At 36.1% G+C, this 24001-nt stretch overlaps 1 protein-coding gene across 1 annotated transcript in view; it reads left to right on the top strand.

Annotated features, from left to right (window-relative positions):
- Positions 1-688: 688 nt before the first annotated feature.
- LOC149964411 (death-associated inhibitor of apoptosis 2-like) overlaps positions 689-24001 on the top strand; it is a 104861-nt gene continuing 81548 nt past the window's right edge. Inside the window, exons 1-2 of the mRNA XM_090170887.1 lie at positions 689-729; positions 1085-1168. The gene's annotated coding sequence lies outside the window, so the exon portion shown is untranslated. The remainder of the gene's footprint in view (positions 730-1084; positions 1169-24001) is intronic.

Consider the following 24001-nt stretch of genomic DNA (forward strand, 5'->3'; position numbering starts at 1 on the left):
ATGTTTGAGTTTTCTTAAATTTATATCATATACATTTCTACATGGTTTTATTTCATTGTAATAAAGTCTCTAACACTTATGAATAGATAATTGTATAATTGATTTACACATTATTAGAGTTAGAAATTTAGTCTTAGCAATTTACACTTTGCCTGTTTCTTAGGCCCGAGGTTTGCTTTTAAAACATCAATGCAATTAAGTTAAAAATATAAACACATTACATATATATAATAATATAATTATTTTTAACTGAATTGAAAATCTTGATATATTTTTTTTTAAAACTGTGTTTTAATGTTATACAATTTCAAATGCAGGTATTGTGTACAGTACAGTACAAATGCATAATACTCAGGGAGAATGAATATGTCGATAATATTTTTAGCGTTTCTCCAATTCCACCCGTTGAGATCTTTTAATATCACTGCTTTGAGAACCATGGCGCCATCTAAACTTTGAAATAATCCTTAATTAAATATATTGATAAAAGAACTCTAGTGATGACACTTCCACTATTTTCAGTGACGTACCGATTCACACGTGACTTTCATTTTCTGTGCGCGCGCACCCGATTAATAAGATAACTGAACTTTGAGCAATGGATTTTTTTCCACTGGTACTTAAGATATGCCGTCAGGGTAGTCATGGGAATCAATTCTTAGTTACAGTTTTCGTTATCTCAATAACGGTCTTAGCATTGGGAATAGTCATTGAAGGTCACGCTGAAAAGTAAGTTATAATAATAATAATAATAATCAGCTAGGCTATTTTATTATATTTAAAATGAAATTTTTAGGCATTCTTTTATATATATATATATATTGGAAATGTATTAGACAGAAATTAGGTCTAGTAGGGGTAAGATTAGCGAAGAAATTAAGTTACTATCACGTGACTCGTTCTTTTTTCTGTGCACGCGCACGTTTAATAAGATAACTGAACTTTGAGCAATGGATTTTTTTCCACCGGTACTTAAGATATGCCGTCAGTGTAGTCATAGGATTTTTCACTCTTAATAAATACTTTAAAATGTAAAAAATAAGACTCATTATTGAAAAAAACATAACACTTAGCCATTTTTTAGCAATCTTCTACGTAACTCAATTTTCCAAGAGGATTGTTTTCCGTAAACATTTTCAAGTGAGAGCTCGATTTTGATATCGTCAACGTGGTAATTCCAAAACTCTCCTTCGAGTAGCGAAGGGTTTTTTCCAAATACTCAAGTGGGTTTATATGTGCTGTCAATCATTAGAGGCAGTTTAAACTGTCAGAGAGAGACAGCTAATAGAATTTGAGGGTTATTTGAAGTTTAGATCACGTGATGAATTATTCTCAACAAGATAGGAATAAATTAATCTTCCGTGCGTCATTTCTCTACGGCGCATTGACGAGTAAAGACCTGCTGACGGATCGCTCAGTCTTTTCTACAGCTCGACAATGGATTTCTACCCGTAAAGTAAGTAACTATTTTTTCTTTGTAATAGACTATATTTTTAGACATATTTAAAACAATTTGCATATTGAAAAAAGAGTTTATATTAAGAATTTTAGCGTAGAAATTTAACCATATTGATAAAATTAGGTTTAGTAGACTTAGGGGTAAATGTAGGCTTAGAGAATGTATCATTTGAAACTATAGAACGTATTTGGTCTAGATCAGCTATGGACATTGAAGTGTATCGACTTGAAACGTTTTGTCACTGGAAAAATCCGCACGTCACTAAGGAGCAACTAGCGAAGGCTGGATTCTACTATATTCAGCGGGGCGATGAAGTACGATGTTACAAATGCCATGGAATCTTAGAACACTGGGAATCAGGAGACGTACCAGAACTTGAATACGCCAGATGCTTTCCACACTGTCCGTCGAGGGATAATTCACCATCGGAAAAAAAGTACCTTTCGCTAGAATGGGACATTCCCCGACGCCAAAAGTAACTACGGTCTCTGACAAATGCATCTCACCTGTACCTGAAGAAGAAGAAGAAGAAGACGATACTGCTGCTAAACACTACAAATACGTGAGTTAGAACTTTAAATTAAATTAAGTTGCAGGAGATTGTTTCACCCCATTTAGATGCATGTAAACTTAACTACTTTAATTTGTTTTAATTGTGTAATGTACAAGATAACCATCTAATGGAATATCTGATAGTACCTACTAACATGTAAAACAAAGTTCTAAAATAAAAAATTAAATGTAAATAACTTGTTTTTATTACCTAGAGATTAGAAATTAAGGAGTTCGGAAGCGATAAGCAAATGGGTAAAAATCTAATCTCCAGATATCTGCGCGAGCAAAACTAATTTTGGAGAATGGGGATGGGGGAAAGCAGCTGGTGAACGGGAGAGATAATCTAGTGATTAGAAATTCTGGTGATTAAGGGAGGAACGCAATGGGGGAAATGAGTGGGTGAACGAGAGAGAGAGAGAGATAAAGTATCCAGTGAATGGGGATAGCAATGGGGAAAAGGAGCTGGTGAACGAGAGATAAAGTATCCAGTGAATGGGGATGGGGGAAAGCAGGGATGTACCCAAAAATGGACCAAAATGGACCAAAATGGACCAAATGTACCCCAAAAACGACCAAAGTCACCATTTTCGGCCCTATGTACCCCATTTCGGACCAAATGTACCCCAAACTGGGCCTTTTAGCTTTATTGTAATGTTAAACTCCCATAGAGATTCCCCTAAAAAGAATAACAAACTGGCGGTCCAATTTTGGGTACATTAATTATTTCGGAGAGATAAAACTAATTCTGGCAAACTGCTGCGATTTATAGCGAATGGGGAAAAAGCCAATTTCTAGCGATTGGAAGCGATAGTATGAGAGATAACAATTATGGTTGTTTTTATTGCCTAGAGATGGGGGGAAAGCAGCTGGTGAACGAGAGAGATAAAGTATCCAGTGAATGGGGATAGCAAAGGGGGAAAGGAGCTGGTGAACGAGAGATAAAGTATCCAGTGAATGGGGTTTGGGGGAAAGCAACCGGTGAACGGGAGAATCTGGTGATTAGAAATTCTGGTGATTAAGGGAGGAACGGGAGAGGTGCGGGTGAACGGCGGGAGGAACGGGAGAGGCGCGGGTGAACGGCGGGAGCCAAGCTATAGCTTTGTGTCCTTCCGGTGATTGAGAATGAAATTCTCAATCACCGGATGGTCATACTCCTCTCTTATTTCTTTGCCGCCGAAAAAAATTGAACGTGGATACTTGGTAAAATTGTCATATATTTTGGATATCTTAAGAATTTTAAAAGGACTGTCATATACACGGTGTCTTCATTTGATCGGCCAAGGCAGTTTTCTCAAAAACTATACCTTCTAGAAATGTGAAATTTTCAGTATGTACTGTCTCGGTGGCGATCGTTGTTATTTGTGAATTTAAGAAAAATCGTGAAATGTTTTACGGTTTTATAAATTGTAGTTTTTGAACACTAGGTGGTAGCCAAAGGTTTCAAGGAGTAAGTTGTAGAGCATACTCGAAAACCTTTAATGGAGTTGGTATGGTCAAAATCGTACATTTTGTCACTGGAATAATAGGTCATGAAAAATAAAAAGTTGATACTACCCAAATGTTTTACGCATCATGTTATTGTAATGATTTTCTGTGAAAAATTAACACGTTTTAAACCAAATCATCGTTTTACTTTTACAAATAAAGTGTTAGAACAAGTGAAATGATTATAATAAGGAATTACAGAAAGTTTTTTACAAATACGGTTCAATAATGCCACCGTCCGCTGTTATACAAATCCGTACGCGATGAAGCATATTCTGGAACGAACCACGGACCATATCTGGAGTAACGAGTTGGAACGCTACAATGATTCTCTGGCGCAAGTCGTCTTCGCTAGTGACCGGTGTCTGGTATACTTCCTCCTTGAGGAATCCCCACAGGTAAAAGTCCAGCGGTGTCAAATCCGGGGACCTAGGAGGCCATCGCACTGGACCATTCTTCCCATTTCAATGCTCAGGCAACTCGGTGTTGAGGTATTGCACCACATGCAAGAACCAAAGGCGTGACAGGTCGACTAAAGGGACATCTTCCAATGCTTCCGCTACTTAATTTCGTAGAAGCGCCAAGTAGCTCACCCCGTTAAACCGATTCGGAAGAAAAAATGTCCCAATGACGCGATATCCTAGCAGACCTGCCCAGACGTTTAACCGGAATTGAACTGGATTTTGATGTGGAAATCCCCAGTGCGGATTTACATCCCTCCACATATGGTTATTCTGGCGGTTAAATGAACACTCCTTGAACGCCAGGATGAAACGGGAAAATGCCTCGGTCGATCAAATGAAGACATCCTGTATGTTTATTTTATATATTTGACATTTTATAGCAACAGCTTATGTTCCTTGATTTGAAAACTATACTATTGATACCTTGATTTTTCTTCTTCCATTAAATGGCTAATAAGAAACGATTGCAGAAAGAAAAATCAAATTGATTTATTAAGTTTGGTTGCATTTTTGTTTCTTAAGAATAACAATACCACAATTTCCAAAGCTAATAATAATATTTTTCCAACACTTTAGCATAAACATTGAAGTACATTTTAATTCTCAGAAAAACCATTTTAAAACAGTAAAAAAATACGCGAATAGTTAGAATAATCTATAATGAAAAAGGGACAAAAAAGCTAAACCCTAAACAAATTTGAAGATATTGAAAAACTTCCAAATAAATCGTACCAATAGGTCTTGGAGCAAACTTAAGGACGTGAATCTCGGACCAAATAGATCTTCGAGTTAAAAACTAAATAAAATATAATAAAATAGCCAGAATTTCCAACGGTAGATCGGTTTCGTCTTATTTGGGACTCGTCAGTATCGTGCGGGAACTCTGGCTTGCGATTAATACACCGAAAAGACAAACTAAGCCTAAGCATGAAAAAAAACGCGTTGCGTAGCAACGGGAAGCCGAATAGGGGGAGGGTGGTGGAGAATAATATATACGAAATGTTAAGTTAATAAGAACTGCCTATGAACTGCATTGTAAAGAGTGATAAAATACGCGTTTAGGTAGAATAGTCAATAATGAAAAGGAACCAAAAAGTTAAACCCTCAACAAATTTGAAATTAAAATTTACCGTTTCTGAACGGTTATTCAACGAGTTCATACTACATGGGAATTTATAATATTGAAAATTTCAGTTTGGTTATTTTGATATCGGCTTATTTGCATTAGGTAGACTAATGTTGTAGAACAGAAGGTTTAAATTGACGTGATAAAATTATCATGAGAGGGGATGTTTGGCAATGAAATTTCGAATGACTTTAAACCATGTCTTCTAGGTAATTTACATATTATCTTACAAACTGCTGAGCTCCATTAAAAATAGTTTGTACAAATTAATCAATAATTTAATTTTTTAGGAGACATGGTTGATTAATGAACAAGTACAGTTACTGTTGCTAGCGAAGGATTTTTTTGAAAGATCCCTGAATGTCAAGTACGTAAAGAAGAAAAAATTTATTCATGTTACTTCAATTTTTTCAATGTCATACGTGTTTTCGATTTCAGAATTACAAAACCCGTTAAAGTACTTAGCTTAGAAATGATAATTGGAAATAAAAGGCCGTTGAGTCTTAGTGGTGATAACAGTTGATAAGTTAATTTAAAAATGGTTTAAAAATTAAAGGTTTAGAAACAATAACTTTTACCTACCAAATATGTTTAAATATTCGAACTTAAAGGGGCTCCAAAGTTCAGTGGCAAAAAAAAAGAAAATTAAGCATGCTTTTCATCCCCCCAACCCCTCACTCGAGGCGGGCAGAGTCAACCGTAAATTTCGCACTTTACTGACTTTACACACATTTTGCCACCGATTTTTGGAGCCCCTTTAAATGATTAATTTATTACCAATTTTAAAATACAATTTAATTTCTATAATACTTTAGCATTAATTATGAAGATCATATGATTGATTTTGAAAATTTTAACAAACTCCATAGTTCTGAAACATTTATTGTAAGTATATTTCGAAATTTTTACTCGAAATCAGAGTGAAACAGCCCTTTTTTACAACTGGAAAATAGTGATACTGAGATTGAGCGGATGAATATAATTCAGATATTAAAACTAAATTAATGGAATCGGGGAGTTTGTTTGGCTTCCTATGATTTCCCTTTAACCCATCGAAAATTCATAAATTATCCTCAGTATGCCACGATAAACAGAAATGCTTCCTACTGGTAAAAAGCCCCATGTAGACTGCGAAAGTTAAAATTTTAAATAAATAACGTTTTCCATTAAAAAACGCTTGATCAAAATATTTTTTCATATTTATTTTAAACATAATTTAAATAGAGCAGCTATATATAAGTACGCATCTGGCCCTGGCAGAAATATCCGCTACGAGTCTCATAAAGGAATGTTACATTTTGTTCCTGCCAAAAAAAGCACCTTTTTCAAAATATTGCTATACACATTTAGTTCCTGCACCTTTATCAAAATTTATTTATCCAATCTCATGGTTCATTTAAGATGCATTTCATTCGAAAAAATTTCAAAATCATGATAGTCTGGCGTTATGTATTACACTTTTGTATAATTTGAATAGTCTAGTCGTTTATTCTAGACACTGTTTCCGCTACCAGTCCTATGGTAACCAAAACAACCTCTGGCGGGTTCGGAATTGTAGCATATACAAAATGTTTTGAAATTTTCAAAAAAAATATTGTGGCGGCCAGATATGTTTGGTACCATATTGACCACTCCCATCGCAAACTGTCCAGTTTGTGACATATTGACCACTCCCATCTCAAACTGACCATTTTGTTCCATATTGACCACTCACACCGCAAAATGACCATATTGGACCATATTGACCTCTCCCATCGCAAACTGACCATTTTGTACCATATTGACCACTCCCACCGCAAACTGACCATATTAGACCATAGTGACCACTCACATAGCAAACCGACCATTTTAGACCATATTGACCACTCCTGATTAAAACTGGCCAGTTTCGGCCATTTTACCAATTTTAACTTTGAATGACCACTTTTACGCATGTTTCACATGGGCATCACAAAAGTAAAAACTTGCAAATTCTGGTGCCCATGAAATTAGCATATTAAAATTCCATAAGGGATTTCCGGCTCGATCAAGGTAAAAATTGCGAAAGGTTATAAAACTTGACCAGGCCGATACCTTTCTGGGGCAGTGTCTAAAGGTTGCCATAACTTTTTATAGTAGAATCTAGATATTTCCGAACAAGTTAATATTTAAGGAAAAACTCATAAAAAGGTTTTCTTAGATCGTTGCCCTATACGTTTTATCTAGTTAAGTTGGTTGTGGAACCTAAGCTAAGATTATATCTTTCAAGGGAATTTAGTTCAAAAATACGTTGCGAAAAAGGTGCGTTCTATCTGCACTTTACGCATGCAGTATCGAGAGGTTATCCTCTTCTGTAAATTCTGTACACCCGGTACAGAAAGTACAGCCATTGGTGGAACCGAGTATTTATACTCTTTTTATTACAGCGAAAGCTACAGGATTGTACACCGATTACCCGTAGTGATCAACCCCTCAGGCAGTAGAAACCATAACAGACCGACACTTGGTACGGTAGCCTACGCTCTGGGCGGTAACAAGCCACCGGCGAATAGTATTAGTTATCTAGGCCTAATCTGTAAGGCCTAGTTGTCACTTTAAGTTCGGGCAAAGACTTAATCAGATGGCTATTTAACGTACAAATACTTCAACTATCTCACACTAACTTCTTTGCTTTTTGAAATATAAAGTTATTTTCAACTTTTACTTTAGGACAAACACATGCTTTTCATACCAAGTACACTTTCGACCTTGAGCTCCTTACCTTCATTCGTAACATCTTCGGTATTAGACTCGACAGACTTTCTTATTATTTCAGCAAAACCAAAAAGAATTGAAGCAAGTTCATTGGCTTTCTTATTTATGGACCAAGAGGTAAATCTGTTTTAATTTGTTAAATCTTCAAAACAATATACTTTGTACTCATAATATAGTTTGCATGCACTGTTCTAAACAGAACCGTAAACCAGAACTCGATTTTTGTTAAAAAATAGGCTTAATTAAACCTGAACCGACTCTTACATTTCTCGACTTAACCTTGACAAGCTTCTTTCAGTGTAATACTTGTCAGCCACGGCTTGCCTTACATGTATGTTCGGCTTGATAACCCTTTTTAATCCGCATGTAGGGTCCAATTGCTTTCCACTGCCAGTTGTTCAATTAATTAAAGGTTATAACCAATATAAATTCTTTCGGTTTTCTTCTTTCGGTTTTTACAATTTGTAAAAAGTCCATTAAATATTTGAAATAAATAAATGTTTTCCTTGATAGTTTCATGTTATTTTTTTGTTTAAGGAAAGTTAATTTGGAACCAAATCCAATAATTCCCAGGAATGTGCGAAAGAAATGGAAAACTGTTGTTTTTTGTCACACGCGTAAATCAGAGCAATACTTTATTAAATTGAATGTACACAAAGCACATTTCCTTCTAATGATTCCCATGTCACAAACAAACAATAATTAAAATGATTTTCACCTACGTTTCGCTTGAGCTTCAAAGCTTATAAAAAGAGTTTCATAAAAAGGATTTTGATGTTGCACTTAAGCATTTTCATACAGACTCTCATAGCAAACGTAATCGTTATCTCTTTATATTGCTGAAAACCATTTATATTACAAAAATAAAACATTAGATGGATACCTTTGCAAATATACATCCTACATAGTACCAGAGTGACCAAAAATTTGATATGTAAATGAACAATTTGAACCATATGAATTCCGAAAAGTAGATAAATTCAGAAAAATACCTCTCCCCTAAACCATTACCAAAACCTAGCACCGTAATAAAATTTATTTATTTCTGTACTTAAAATTTAAAGCTATTTAAAACGTTTCTCAGGTTATGATATTGTTTATATTGTCCATCGTACTTGTTTCAACTATTCTTTCGTGGACAATTCTTTTATTGGGAAAAAAAAGAAAAACCTCTCTTAAGGTTTTTGAAGTACTCCAAAAGCACTTTAATGTTATCTGGGATGCAATTTCTTTGCTCTTTTCTGAACGTACGTAGTGATTTGGTTTTCCATTTATAATTGTTTCTTTGTTTAATTAACAATGCAATGTATCTTCCAACTATTTGATTATGTTTGTGCTTTCTTTGACAGCGTTCCCAGTCGTACCCAGAACACTGTCCTCAAGAATTGTCATCGGAACGTGGCTTTTAGCCGTGACCTACACAATGTGTGTTTCGAGCTGTTTCCTTCAATCTAAATATTCGATCGTGACGTACGACTACGTTGAAACTCTCGACGACCTGATGACTAAAAATATCCAACCTCTCTTGGTAAAAGAAAGCAACATTTATGAATATCTGGAGAACAAGGTTAGACATTAGTATATTTTCCTCTCTGGGTGACAGCCCTGATGTTGTTTTGAAGGACCTGGGCCTCCTCAACGAGCTCTCCATTGCTCTCGGCCTCGAGCTTAACCCCTCCAAATGTGAGCTCCTTATCCTCAATGCTGGAGAGTTTGAAGATCATCAGTTGAAATCTATGTTCGAGTTAGCTGCCCTAGGTATAAAAGTTGTCGATCGGGTCAATTACACCCTTTTGGGCGCGCCCCTTTCACCCGTGGCGATCTCGCAATGCCTCGCCATTAAAACAGAATCTTTGAAGGTCATGTCTTCAAACCTCCAGCATGTTTCGGCACATCACGGCTTTTTCTTATTGAAAAATTCTTTGGCCATCCCTAAGTTGCTATTTCTCCTGAGAAGCGCTCCTGTTTGGCTCCACAAGGAAGGCCTAGCCTCGTTTGATAACACCCTCAGGCTGGCACTACAAAACGTCACCAATACCTTGATGGACGAGCTTTCGTGGGAACAGGTATCTCTCCCCGTCGCCAAAGGGGGCCTAGGCATTCGCCACTCTTCCAAACTCGCTCTTCCGGCGTTTATTTCTTCAATCCACAGTGTGACCGATTTGGTGAAAGATATTCTCCCTAATCTAGTTGTCGACCCACCAGTTTCGGTAGTTCAGGATGCCCTTAGCGAGTGGGGCCTATCCACAAGCGAATACCTTCCATCTCCGGATTAGCGGGGTTACCAACGCGTTTGGGAGGCTCCAATCATCGACAAGTCCGTGCAGCATTTGTCGGATTGTGCTGTTAGCGACCGCGACAAGGCTCGCTTACTGTCAGTGAGCTCCAAAGAATCGGGTGCTTGGCTCAACGCCCTTCCGTCGCCATCCTTGGGCACTATTCTAGACGATGACTCTTAAAGGATAGCTGTCGGTCTACGTTTGGGAGCCCAAATTTGCGTCCCTCATACGTGTGTTTGCGGTGGCCAGGTGGACTCTTTGGGCACCCACGGCTTGAGTTGTAAGCGAAGTTCGGGTCGCTTGTCGCGCCACGGTGCCGTAAATGACCTTCTAAAACGTGCCCTGGTTTCTGCTGGCGTTCCTTCCCTTCTGGAGCCACCCGGACTTTCTCGCCATGACGGAAAACGCCCCGATGGCATGTCAATGGTACCGTGGTCGGGTGGTAAAGCCATCGTTTGGGATTTTACCTGCACGGTCCCACTAGCACCTTCCTATTTGGTCTCTTCATCTTCAGCCCCTCTCTGGGCCGCTACCCAGGCTGAAACAAAGAAGAGATCCAACTATTCGGATCTCGACAGCAAATTCATCTTCCATCCAGTGGCCATTGAAACCCTTGGCGCTTTCGGTCGCGATGCTTTGTCGTTAATTCACGCCATAGGCCGTAGGATTCGAGATATCTCTTCCGAGCCGCGCTCCGTAGAGTATCTGGTGCAACGCATCGCGATTGCGGTTCAAAGAGGAAACGCCGCCTCTGTTTTGAGCACTTTTCGGCCGGGTGCTTCTTTGGAAGACTACCTCTTCCATTTGAACTAAATTTTTGTTTTGGTGTAACTATTTTAACTTATCACATTAAAATTGCTTATATCGTATTATACTAGCAAGCGTCAATACTTTGAAATTGAAGAATAACGTTTGTGTTTGCAATTTTATTAATATTTAAATATAATTATTTATGTTTGTTGAGGAAAAACGCTAATTCTTAACTGTAAAGCCATTAACCCACGATACCACTATTCCTAACATTGTCTAGCTACTAGGTATGACCTCGTTGACTCCTTTATGATAATATAGAATTTCATTAATTTATTTATTAAATTTTGTGAATTTGATAAACAGAGGCTTATAAACAATTAAGTCGAGTTTATTTAAACAGTTTATTTTGTTAATATTAAAAACGTTGTTTACAACTTGTGTATATTCGAATTTATTGTAAATAGAATTGTTTATACTCCAGAACAAAAATAACCATAGTGATTAGTTTTCCCAATTTCATTTTTTAATGAACTTCTGTACAATAAATGTATAATTTTAAAGAAATTAAATGTCACTCGATTAAGTTAAATGTGGTTATCTTTGGTTGTTCTGACTAATTGGCAAAATTATTCAATAGCTAGGTAGATTTCCAAAACCAATATGTTCAAACATTTTAGAAATACATGTAGCATATTATATCTCTTCCAAATGCATATCTAATTTCTATCCTTAAAATTGGTTTTTAACAGTGAAGTAATTGATTAAAGGAAAAGCCCAGGTTGGGTAAAACTTGTATCTATTTGAAAGATCATGTTTAAATAAACTCAAAAATATCAGTCGTAAAATTGTATCTTTTTTTAATGACGAGAAATTAATTTTTAAACGAGCGAAATTTACCCGCCAAGCGAGCTGCCATTTTATTTCGCCATCCCTCCGCATACTGCACGCGGAGCAAGCGCGCGCAGGGAACAGAGCGCTGTTATAGCGTGAACAGCGCGTGATTAAAGTCCTAAAACGTCACCGCGAAAGAAAATGGCAGATCGCTTGGCGGGTAAATTTGGCTCGTTTAAAAATAAATTTATCGTCATTAAAAAAAGATACAATTTTACGACTGATATTTTTGAGTATATTTAAACAGGATCTTTCAAATAAATCCAAATCTTACCCAACCTGAACTTTTCCGTTAAATATTTTTGATCGTCCTTTTTATTAGAGATGTTCCCTATTGAAATGAAATCCAAATACGTGATCTTTGTTAACTTATTATGATTCTTACGAATCCAATTTCTTTCAAAGGATGCGAAAACCAGTAAATGGTTCAGTTCCTTAAGCCAAGAGAATTGCTGTAGCCTGTGGGACCTCCTCTCAATAGACGGATATATGGACGTTATTAAAGGACTCAAATCATTCATAACTGACCAATTGTTTTTAAACTATTTTTTTGGAGTAATGCTTAATCGAGATAAAACTCAACTGAAAATAATAAATGACAAATATGAGGGAGTGTACTTTGCAAATCATTTTAAATCTGATTACATTATGATTCCAATTAATAGAACATATGCCAAAAGCAGCGAAATTCTGGACGAATATAAAGAACTAGCGTAAGTACTTTATAAAAAAAAATAATAATCAGCTAGGCTAATACCCAAGGCAGCACCTCAGGCCTAAGTCATCAAGCGACTTTTGAAGCCATTTATTCAGGTGGCCGGGTTACAATACGTTGACCATACCCAACTTTCCTCTTTCGAAAATATACCATGTTTCATTGGCTATGAGTTCATTATATATGGTCCAGGTCAATTTGTAAAAAAATTGTAGATTGGACATCTCGGTACAATGTGTTACAAAATTTCAAATAAATTAAATCATTTCTTTATTTTCTAAATGTTGACCAACAACAATATTAGAAAGTTTCCACATTAAAAAATATATCTTGAAAATGGGTTGAAATTCAAATTGCTCATAAAGTGCTATTTGACTATTTTTTATTAATATAGTTTATTAATTATATTTATTTATTTATTTATTTATATTTTTATTTGATGCTCTTCAATTTGTTAATTTTAGAGATTTTGAAAACATTTTAACTGTTTTAATGTATATTTTTTACTGATAGGTCTTAGTGAAATAGGATTTATTAATTTTATCCTTTATATTTTAATTTAGTTCGGACCTTGTTAGTAAATATTTAATGAGAAACAAACGAACGATTGTTCTGGAAATACCTAAGTTGAAAGTTTTAAAATTTAAGGAATGAGCGTATTTTTAATTATATAACAGGAATTTTTTAATAATTTCTCCAACAGCAGCAAAAAATGACTTAAATGACCAGAGCTCTTTTCTTTATCGGGTTAGAGGACACTAGAATTCGGCGTTTGGAAAAAAATTAACTTCTTATTTTATTTTTATCCATAACCTACAATTATCCGAAAATATAAAATATTTTTTGCATGTTTAATCGTTGTTTATCCATGGATAATATCCATATCTAAACAGTTAACCCAAATATTTAAGATTAATTGAAATTTTGTTAGCTAATTTATCTGTTACGCAGGGCTTTAGAGTACAGCATGGTGTAAGTTATCTTTGCTTTTTAAGGAAAACGACAACCAGCGTTGGACTAAAGTAAACATTGAACAACGTCGACGAGGTAAAAAAACCTGCAACGTTTGGGTAAACTAAAATATATTTCATATTAAATTGAAGGTGAAGTTACAAGTTAAGACTAACTAACGGAATGTTTCAAAAATGCAAACGCGCGACAAGAGAAATTGAAAACCGGAGACCAGAAAAACGCGAAAACGACCACGCGACACACAAAAAGAAACCTACAAAAACGTAATCTTAAAGGAGGATTTTCAACTAAGTTTGATGCACAAACAATAACGTAAAAACCGAAGGAGGAAGGCAAATACCAAAAAACATCAAGTGCTTGCCAACAAATATAGAAACCAACTGCCAATCGAAAGAGACGAAAACGTTACAATGTCGAAAGCTTTCGGGAAAAACACCGGGATGACCACACGCGAATGACCTAAAAAGAAAAACGTACTACCTAAAAACCAACTTATCATTTAAACCAAAAGGAAACTGAGTACCCAAATTAAACGATTTTCATCAGTTAGCCGCTGCTTGGTGGAAAAATTAGTTGCACGCAAGACGCGGATGGAGACGTCAATGGTGGTATGCGTGTTGTTAAAGTGATCGGTGATGTAGTTCTTTGATGCAAACTTTCTAATGCCATTGAGATGTTCTCTGAATCTATCAGCGAGCCGCCTTGGTGTCTCATCAATGTAAATAAAATCGCAGACCATTCAGCTGCGACCGTAGATTAGATTGGCAGTCGTGCAACTGAAAATCCACGGACAGTTAGGTCAGAGGGCACAAACGCGCAAGTGTTGCACCGGGGACGAAGGGGTTATCGTAAGTTCCCAAGAAACCACTTCCTTATCGTTTCCTGTTGCGTCATGACCTTGAAGATTTCTACCGTCGTTTGCTCCTAAGGTCCAATTTTACTGACTAGCTATTTAGGCCCAAGGCTCATCCAACCATCTGTGAGCAAATACACAACCCAAAACAAACATTCCCTTATCCCCAAGGAAAGCAAAATACCCTCGACTTGCTCATCACCGCCAGCAAAGAGTGAGATTGGTAATTTGCAGTTAACCACTAACGAGACATCAAATTAAACTTTAGATGAACGTGCTGCAATACGTTCTCTTCGATTTAGGTGTGATATCGTCATTAAACCAGCTGATAAGGGGGTGCTATTGTAGTTTGGAAGAAGGAACTTTACGTCACCGAAGCCTTACGACAGCTTTCTGACGCTCTCTTCTTTGAGAAGCTTCAAATTGATCCGACACTTGAGTATCAAAAGCGGATCATTTCTGAAGTCACACACTCAGAACTTACTGTTGAAAAAACAGCAAATACGGTTTATAATTTACAGCAAGGTGCAGTTGAAGTGGGTTAACAGCAGTTTGTCGTAAATTTTACAGCTTTTTGCTGAATTTTGAAGAAAACAGTAGCGACTGTCAAAATTCATATTCGTACTGTTTTTAAAATGACAGTTATATTAAAATTAACAATATGAAACCGTGGTTGACGTTTTACTATAAAAATGCGTAAATTTACCACACGTTGCTGTTTTTTCTGTTATAAAAGGCCAGAGCTTGTATATAAAACAACTAATTATTATTTAGTTGTCAAAATATTTTTTTTTAAATCGCACAAGTTTCATTTTAGTTTTAAATATAATAATATCCGATAAAAATATTTTTTTAAACTCTTTTGTATAAGAAGCATCCCACGCAAAATGCTATATTAATTCCAACCCCTGTTCATCGTGTGCTTAATAATTTGAAACCAAGTTAATAGTTTACTTTCCTTTCGTTTTCCCTATAACTCTAAAGTACAAAGGCTCGAGCTAAACATGAACAACTAGAGTTGTAGTTATTGTAGGTTAAATTCTTCTGTTGGATTATTAAAATAATGTGTCAAAGTTTTTGTTATAACAATTTAATAATTGTTAAATTTTTTATATATTTCTATTATTAATTGATTAATAAAATATTTGAAAATTTTTAATTAAACCAATATGATAATGGTTTGATCCGTAAAATCTTATGAAATTTTAGGGTTGTGAATAGGTTCTGTACTAAATACGTTAGATAACTAAAACTACGGCAAACACTGGAATTTTACAAACATTGGATTTTACTGTAAAAACTACATACATTTACCCTATTAAATACGTCTGCAATGAAGATTAAATAAACAGCAATACTCTGTAAATATAACTTTATCTTGCTGTATTTTTAAACAGCAGTGTCCAGTAAATTTAACAGGAAGCAAAAACAGTCATGGTTGGTTGTGAAATTAACAGAATTCTGCTGGCATCTATGCTGACCGCAGCTTACTGTAAAATTTACAATAATATTTTTCTGTGTGCAGTGAAATGAACGAGGCAATAGATCTTCCTTCCATTGGAATCTGTCTTATAGTAAAAACCACTTGACCTCTTGTTTTTATTTTCTGCCTAAAATCCACAAGCCTTATAATCCTGGTCGGCCCATTGTCTCAGCCTGCTCCTTTCCTACTGAGTACATCTCGAGTTTTCTGGACGGAGGAATGCGGCCCTTTGTGACTTCTCTTCCAAGCTACATTAAATATACTAGTGATGCTCTCCACCGTTTCTTTTCTTTCTCTTTCACAGGAACTAACAGGTGGCTTATTTCAATGCTTATTTACAGTGATTCCCCATGCTGATGGCCTTCGAGCGCTTTAGCATTTTTTTAACCAGAGGATCGACAAATACCCTCCCACCGAAACCCTCTTTCGTCTCGTGGAACTAGTGTTGACATTGAACTCTTTCTCTTTTGATGGCAAGTTCTACAGACAGGTTATAGTTGTGCTATAGGGATAATGAAAGGTCCTAGTTTTGCCAATTTATTTCATGGTTGGTTCGAGGAGCGCTTCTTTTTAGGTTATGCTGGTCCCATTCTAGAGTTTTATGTTTGTTTCATCAACGACGTCACCCAGTTTTCCTTTTTTAGTCGTCATGATCTTGACACGTTCCTCACTGCCTATTGTGCAATCGTCCCCGGTGTATCACTTTCGCGTTTGTGTCGTCAGACCTTACCATCCGTGTTCCCAGTCGTGATTTCACCCTCAAGGGGTCTTTCAGCTGCACGACTGCCAGTCTAATCTACGCTCTCAGCTGCAAGGTCTGCGATTGTCTTTACATAGGTGAGACTCAGAGGTGGCTCGCTGATAGTTGGAACATCTCAGTAGCTAAAAACTACATCACAGATCACTTAAACAACACGCATACCATCAATGACGTCTCCATCCGCGTCTTGCGTGCAACTAATTTTCCCATCAGCAACGGCGTACTGAAGAAAATCGTCTAATTTTTAATTTAGGTACTGAGTTTCCCTCCGAATGATAAGTTGGTTTATAGGTAATTCGTTTTCCTGTTAGGTTATTTGCGTTCGGTCATCCCGGGTGCGTGTTTTTCCCACTAGCGTTCGACATTTTTTTTAAATATTCGTCTCTTGCGATCGGCAGTGGTTTTTTAATCACTGGTTTGGAGCTTTGTTTGTAAGCATTTGATGTTTTTTTTGCCTCCCCTTTTGGTTTTTAATTTCCCACTCGGTTTTACCTTTTTTTCAACAAACTTATTGTGATCATCCTCCTTTTTGACAATCCTTTTTTGTAGGTATCGTTTTTTATGTCGAATGGTCATTTTCGCGTTTTTCTTGACACGGGTTTTTAATTTCTCGCGTCTCGTCTTTTTATTTTTAAAACATTCCGTTAGTCCTAACTTTTATTTTCGCCTTCAAGGCCTATCGGCTGAAGTACCACGTATCATTTCAATTTAATAAATAAATATACAGGGTCTTTTTTTTTGCTCGGAAAAGTGGTTTTTTTTTCAAAAACTATTTATAGTACCGATTTCAAATTTGGAAGGTCAATTCTCTATACCGGGGGACATCAGTTTGAGAAATTTGAGCATTTTCGGTAATGTTTTTCACCAGTTTTGAAAAATTATTTTTCGACCACTAGGTGCGAGATAAAAAATTTCTATTATAAAGTTGTAGGCCGTCATCGAAAACCCTTAAAAATTGTTCACTCGACGAAAAACAACTTATTTATCAGTGAAAATTCGAGCTTGAAAAATTTACAAGTTGGTGAAGCCAAATTACGATTGTTTGAAACGATAATTGAAAAGGGAACAAGTCTAATACAAACGTAGTAGAGTTTTCACACTTGAAAAAATGTACACGTTTGGTTTTTAAATGCAGATATTTTATTCACATAAATTTTTACAAAACATTTTCAATAATATCACCATTGGCTGCAACACAGGTTTGTGCGCGGACAATTAAGTTCTCAAACGCTTTCTCTACCATTTCTGGTGTGACGTCTCGGCAAGCACTGATTATTCGTCTAATAAGTTCCTCCCTAGTTTCAATGGTCGTGGCGTATACCTTTGCTTTAACGAAACCCCAGAGAAAATAATCCAGCGGTGTTAGGTCAGGTGACCTTGCTGGCCAATGCACTGGACCATTTCTCCCTATCCACCTTTCAGGAAACTCGTTGTTGAGGTGCTCAGTTACTTGCCGGGAAAAATGCGGAGGGGCGCCATCTTGCTGAAACCACAACTGACGTCTTTCAGCCAATGGAAGGTCGTCGATTGCGTCACTCAGTTCGTTCTGTAGAAAATGTAAATACCTTTGGCCGTTGAGGTTCGTCGGCAGGAAAAAGGGACCACTCAAACGGTTTCCAACAAGTCCAACCCAAACATTGACCCGTTCAAATTGAACCTGGTGATGATATTCAAAACCCCAATGTGGGTTGATGTCAGACCAAAGATGGCTGTTTTGATGATTAAAGGGCCCATCTCTAGAAAATGACGCTTCGTCGGAGAACAAAACATGGCGCAAAAATTGTCTATCTTCTTGGACAGCATTTAGTAACCAGTTGCTAAATTCATAACGTCTTTGATGGTCTCCGTCAATTAGTCCTTGGTGGAGCGTAGCTCTGTATGGGTGATAGCGATTCTTACGAAGAATTTTCCACACACGATTTGCAGAACAACCCAAATCAGCAGCGGCGTTAGCGCAACTGTGACGAGGATATGCCACAAAGTACGCGAGTACATTGTTCTCGAAGTCTAAATCCGGTTGACCCAATCCGCGAAACCTAGGTTGCAAGTTACCAAATTGATTGAAATCGTGAATTGCTCGTCTTACTGTATTTATAGATGGTGCTCCATTTGGATGTCTTTCTGCGAAGATTTCAGTCACTCTTCTAAGGTTTTGCGCTGCTTCTCCATAGTAAATGGCAACTATCTCGGTACGCTCAGCTACTAAATAACGAGGCATTGTTCGAAATATTATCAAACACTGGTAATAATCTCCCAAAGTTTTCCTTTAAATACCCAATGCATGTTTAGGATTGACCTATAGCCTCGTGTTTTTTAAATCCGGTCGTTTTTTTAACCAAAGTTTCAACTGGATTAGGTAATTCGGTTTCAATTATCGTTTCAAACAATCGTAATTTGGCTTCACCAACTTGTAAATTTTTCAAGCTCGAATTTTCACTGATAAATAAATTGTTTTTCGTCGAGTGAACAATTTTTAAGGGTTTTCGATGACGGCCTACAACTTTATAATAGAAATGTTTTATCTCGCACCTAGTGGTCGAAAAATAATTTTTCAAAATTGATGAAAAACATTACCGAAAACGCTCAAATTTCTCAAACTGATGTCCCCCGGTATAGAGAATTGACCTTCCAAATTTGAAATCGGTACTATAAATAGTTTTTGAAAAAAAAACACTTTTCCGAGCAAAAAAAAAGACCCTGTATTTTAGTTTCCCCAAACGTTATTGGTTGGTTTAACCTCTTCGACGTTGCTCTATGCTTTTTATAGGCCTCTTGTATTATTGTTCCTTGATTATGAACCAAGGAAAATATAAAATCAGTGTCTTGGTATCCATTGAACGAGTTTATTTCAGTCCGTCGCAGATGGTTATACATTCAACTACATAATCACGTTGATGTGCGGTCACAGTCATGCTGGCACCAAAGACATCTTCTTCGCTTTCATTTATTATGTCGTTTAACTGAAACTGACTTTGTAGTCCTCTAATAAAGAACATATATGAGTCACTAAGACTAACTGTGAATAATGGGCATTTGTTATAAAAACTGCCAAAGAAGTTACAAATGACATACTGGAATTGAATATCTTTAATAATTAAGTATCTGATGTACAGTCGCTAAGTAATACTATAATGCTGTGACAATGCAAAACTCTTCCAATTCTGTATTAAGGGTAAGGAACTTAGTAGCTGAAAACAGTGTCTACCCTGTCGATGTTTTGACTGCCTAGTTCACGAAAACTAGAAATTTTAATTCTATTATTGTCTAAGTGGCGAACAATTTGTTGTAGGGTGCTTGGGTAAGATAATCTGTATAAAAACGCGCTGATAACGAGTAAAAAAGTGCTTTTGATTTAAAATTTATTTTAATGAAATCGAAAAAGTAATTGTTATATTATATTTGTTCTCTAAGTTGATGCATTAATGAAAATCAATAAGATGGTTGTAAATTAACTTAATGTTATATAGGATAATTTATTATTCTAAGGCTAATTAGAAGTGAGTGACTTTAAACTTATTTCGGCATCACCACACAAGTTGCAACCATATCGTACATATTAAAAAGATAAAATTTATTCAAGAAATTATTAAAACTTTGAATTCACCATTCAATGATATGCTAAAAGCTAAAACATCTGAACTGACCTACAAGTTATTAAGTTTGATCACCACAGATATTTTTCTCATGAACTAAATTACCTAGAAATGTGAAATATTCAGGAGGTACACTATCAGGGAAGGTCGTTGATATTTGTAAATTTCAGCAAACTTGTGACATTCTTCAAGGTTTTGCATTTTTTTAACGCAAGGTGGTAGAGGAAAAGTCAATGAACAAATTGTAGAGCTTGCTAGTAAACCTTAAATGAAATTGGTTTGGTCGGAATAGGCCAATTTTTCACTGAGATATTAAGTCATTAAAAATACAGGGCTCGCACGGAACCTGGGCTAGTCAGGGATTTTATTAGTCAACAAACTTTGCATTGCCTGAAAAAATGAAGTATCTTCTCTTGGGGGCTCATGTCTAGCTCCTTTTCCTGAGGGAGGAGAGAGACGCTCTCCGTATGCTGTAATAAAATATAATGAAGTTTGTGATTTATAAAAAAAATTGCTTCACTTTATATTTTACCTATGAAACATTTCCAGGAATATCACCACAAAGGTCAGAGTTAATCTGGATAAGTCAGGGATTTGAAATCTGAAAAATTCATACGAACCCTGGTAGTAGGCGGCCTAAGCCTTTTCATAAATAATTTAAAAAGAAACGTATCGAAATGGTGATGTTTGTATGACTGCTAAAAAATTCCGAAAGTGTTAAATCATTAAAAAATGTACCATTCTTATACTAAATGAGATTCAATAAATCCATAATCCGCTACTATACATGTCTGTGCGCGATACAGCATATTTGGAAATGAACCACGGACCATGATTGTAGGTGCGACTCGAAACGGAACTATAATTCTCGGATGCAAGTCTTCTTCGCTAGTGGCTGGCGTGTTAAATATTTCCCAATGCTTCTTTAAATTCTTTCAGTAGGAAAGCCAAGTAGATCTCCCCAGAAAGCCAATTCGTTAAAATAAATGGTTTATTAACGTGACCAGCCCAAAGGTTGAAGTGAAATTGGACCTGATTGTGGAGAGGAAATCCCCAGTTTGGATTTTCATCGCTTCACATGTGTTTGTTCTGTCTGATAGACGGGCCGTCTCTTGCCAATGAGTACTCATCGTCCACGGTACTGAACAAGTTTCAAAAGTCCAATTCAAGTCGCTCATCACCTTCATGAAGTGCTTGGTGGAGCGTGACACTTAATGGAGGAAAGTTATAGTGGTTAGTGACACTCTAGACATAATACGTTGAAAAGTCCAAATCCGAGCATGCCATTCTTATACTTGCTCGAGTGTCGCCGACAAAGTAGGCGATGACTGTGTCTTCCATATTCATGTTATGATGTCACCGTCCACGAAATCTGGGATACACGTTGCCATCATCTTCACCAGCACGGATAATAGTTGAGTTATTTGGTCGACTATCAGGATAGAACATTTGAAATAACTGACTTACTAAACGTGTGTTTTGATGACCATCACCGTAAAATAACTCTACCATCCTGGACCGCTTTTCATGGCTATAACAAGGCATTCTTTTTAACTGAAGAACGTTGAGATAATGATAACAATATCAGTGACTCTGCACTTTAAGTACTTAAACGAAATCTAAATTTAAATGAAGTTCAAATTCAAAAAAAGCTTTGGGAAATTCAGTTGGCATAAATTAGACATTTTTGTATACTTTTTACAGCCTCCTTTTATTATGTAACACTTTCGGAAAGGATTTTTCTACATTAGTTACCAATGTAAGAAAATTAGTTTAAAACACGTTCATTTTTTGCAGTTATACAAACATTACAATTTTCATTTTATATTAGTTGTGAAAAGGCAGAGGTTACCTACAACCAACTTGTTATTTTTATAACCGAATATCTCAGTGACAAATTGACCTAATCCGACCAAATCAATTTAATTTTAGGTTTTCAAGTATGCTCTACAACATGCTCATTGACAATTTTCGCCTACCACCTAGCGTTAAAACAATTCCAAAACCGTGAGAAATGTCAAGATTTGACTGAAATTTACAAGTAACAAAGATATCCCCACTAGTGTAAATCCTGAAAAAGTCACATTTCTAGGTAAAACAGTTTTTGAGCACAATGCCTAGGGCGATATTGTAGCAGGGTTTTCTATGCGTTAAAATAAGAGGAGGATAATTAATATGAATTTGCACAGATCAAATTAACAAATTATTTTTGTCCCGGACACTCGCATATCTGTCACTATTGGGGTTAGCGAGATATATACTGATAATTGGCTCATTAATATTTAGGGATGTGTTTCGGCTTATATTCTAAGTTAATGAACTATTTACTCATTGAGAATTGCCACATGTGGATAAGATTAATATTGATTTCAAGAAATTAACTGTAATTTTATACAACACAAGAAATGGCGCAAAGGCCTTAATAAAATTATCAAACACAAAATTGAAAAGTGAGACCGGAGGTTTTTTCGAATATAAACCAGGGGTTTAATTCCAGAGGTTTATTGAAAAGGTAATTAATCCTTTTCTTAGAAAGATGACCAGAAGGATTAATTACCTTATTGACATGACAATGTTCTACGCCCGAAGGCCATTGAAAATTAACCAGAAGGGTCAATTACTTTATTTATATTAACAATGTTCTACGCCCGAAGGCCATTGAAAATTAACCAGAAGGGTCAATTACTTTATTTATATTAACAATGTTCTACGCCCGAAGGCCATTGAAAGTTGACCAGAAGGGTCGATTATTTTATTTATATTAACAATGTTCTACGCCCGAAGGCCATTGAAAGTTGACCAAAAGGGTCGATTACTTTATTTATATTAACAATGTTCTATGCCCGAAGGCCATTGAAACTTTCTGGTACACTCTGTTTAAAAAGTCTTCGACAGGTGAAATTTTTGCCCTCTTTTTAATTCTGCTAGAAAACTATAAAAGATAGATCGATGAAACCAATTGCAACTATTATTTATTTTCCAATATCTTTCGTTATTTATCGGTTTCGTCCGCCAAAAATTAATAGTTTTGGCGGGTACCGTCAAAACTCATTTTTGACAACTTTTTAAATATTGGTTCTACGGCACTGACTCGCGCGTTTTTGAATTCACAATGGTCGATTCATTATAAGTGGTAAAAATTCCACTCTACAACCAACGGTTGAGAAGTTATCGCGTTTACAAACTTTCGTCGAAATTGGGAAACACCTAAATTGCATCAAGCTATTATAATTGTGGTAACCATTATTATAAACAATTTCTAACGCAAATAGCTTTTTAAAAGCTTTAGCGTATAAAAAAGGATATTCCTAAAACCACTTACCAAGTTGTTCTTGGGATTTTTTTTTAAACCGGCCTTTAATTAAATATATGTTGTTGGATCGCTGTTGAAGTTGCGTTATTAATAATCGCTTGATGCATTTTAGGTGTTTCCCAATTTCGACGAAAGTTTGTAAACGCGATAACTTCTCAACCGTTGGTTGTAGAGGGAAATTTTTTCCACTTATTATGAATCGACCATTGTGAATTCAAAAACGCGCGAGTCAGTGCCGTAGAACCAATATTTAAAAAGTTGTCAACAATGAGTTTTGACGGTACCCGCCAAAACTATTAATTTTTGGCGGACGAAACCGATAAATAACGAAAGATATTGGAAAATAAATAATAGTTGCAATTGGTTTCATCGATCTATCTATTATAGTTTTCTAGCAGAATTAAAAAGAGGGCAAAAATTTCACCTGTCGAAGACTTTTTAAACAGAGTGTACCTTAGTACCAGTTGAATAAAATTTTCACGCACCGTTCACCATATTTGGTGGTTAGTGTAGAAGTAGCGACGAATCACCATTAAATGTTAAGATATTAAACTGATACTTAAGTGA

This window comes from Leiobunum rupestre, chromosome 1 (assembly GCF_980474605.1).
Source record: "Leiobunum rupestre chromosome 1, qqLeiRupe1.1.hap1, whole genome shotgun sequence".
In the NCBI taxonomy this organism is placed as follows: Eukaryota; Metazoa; Arthropoda; class Arachnida; order Opiliones; family Sclerosomatidae; genus Leiobunum; species Leiobunum rupestre.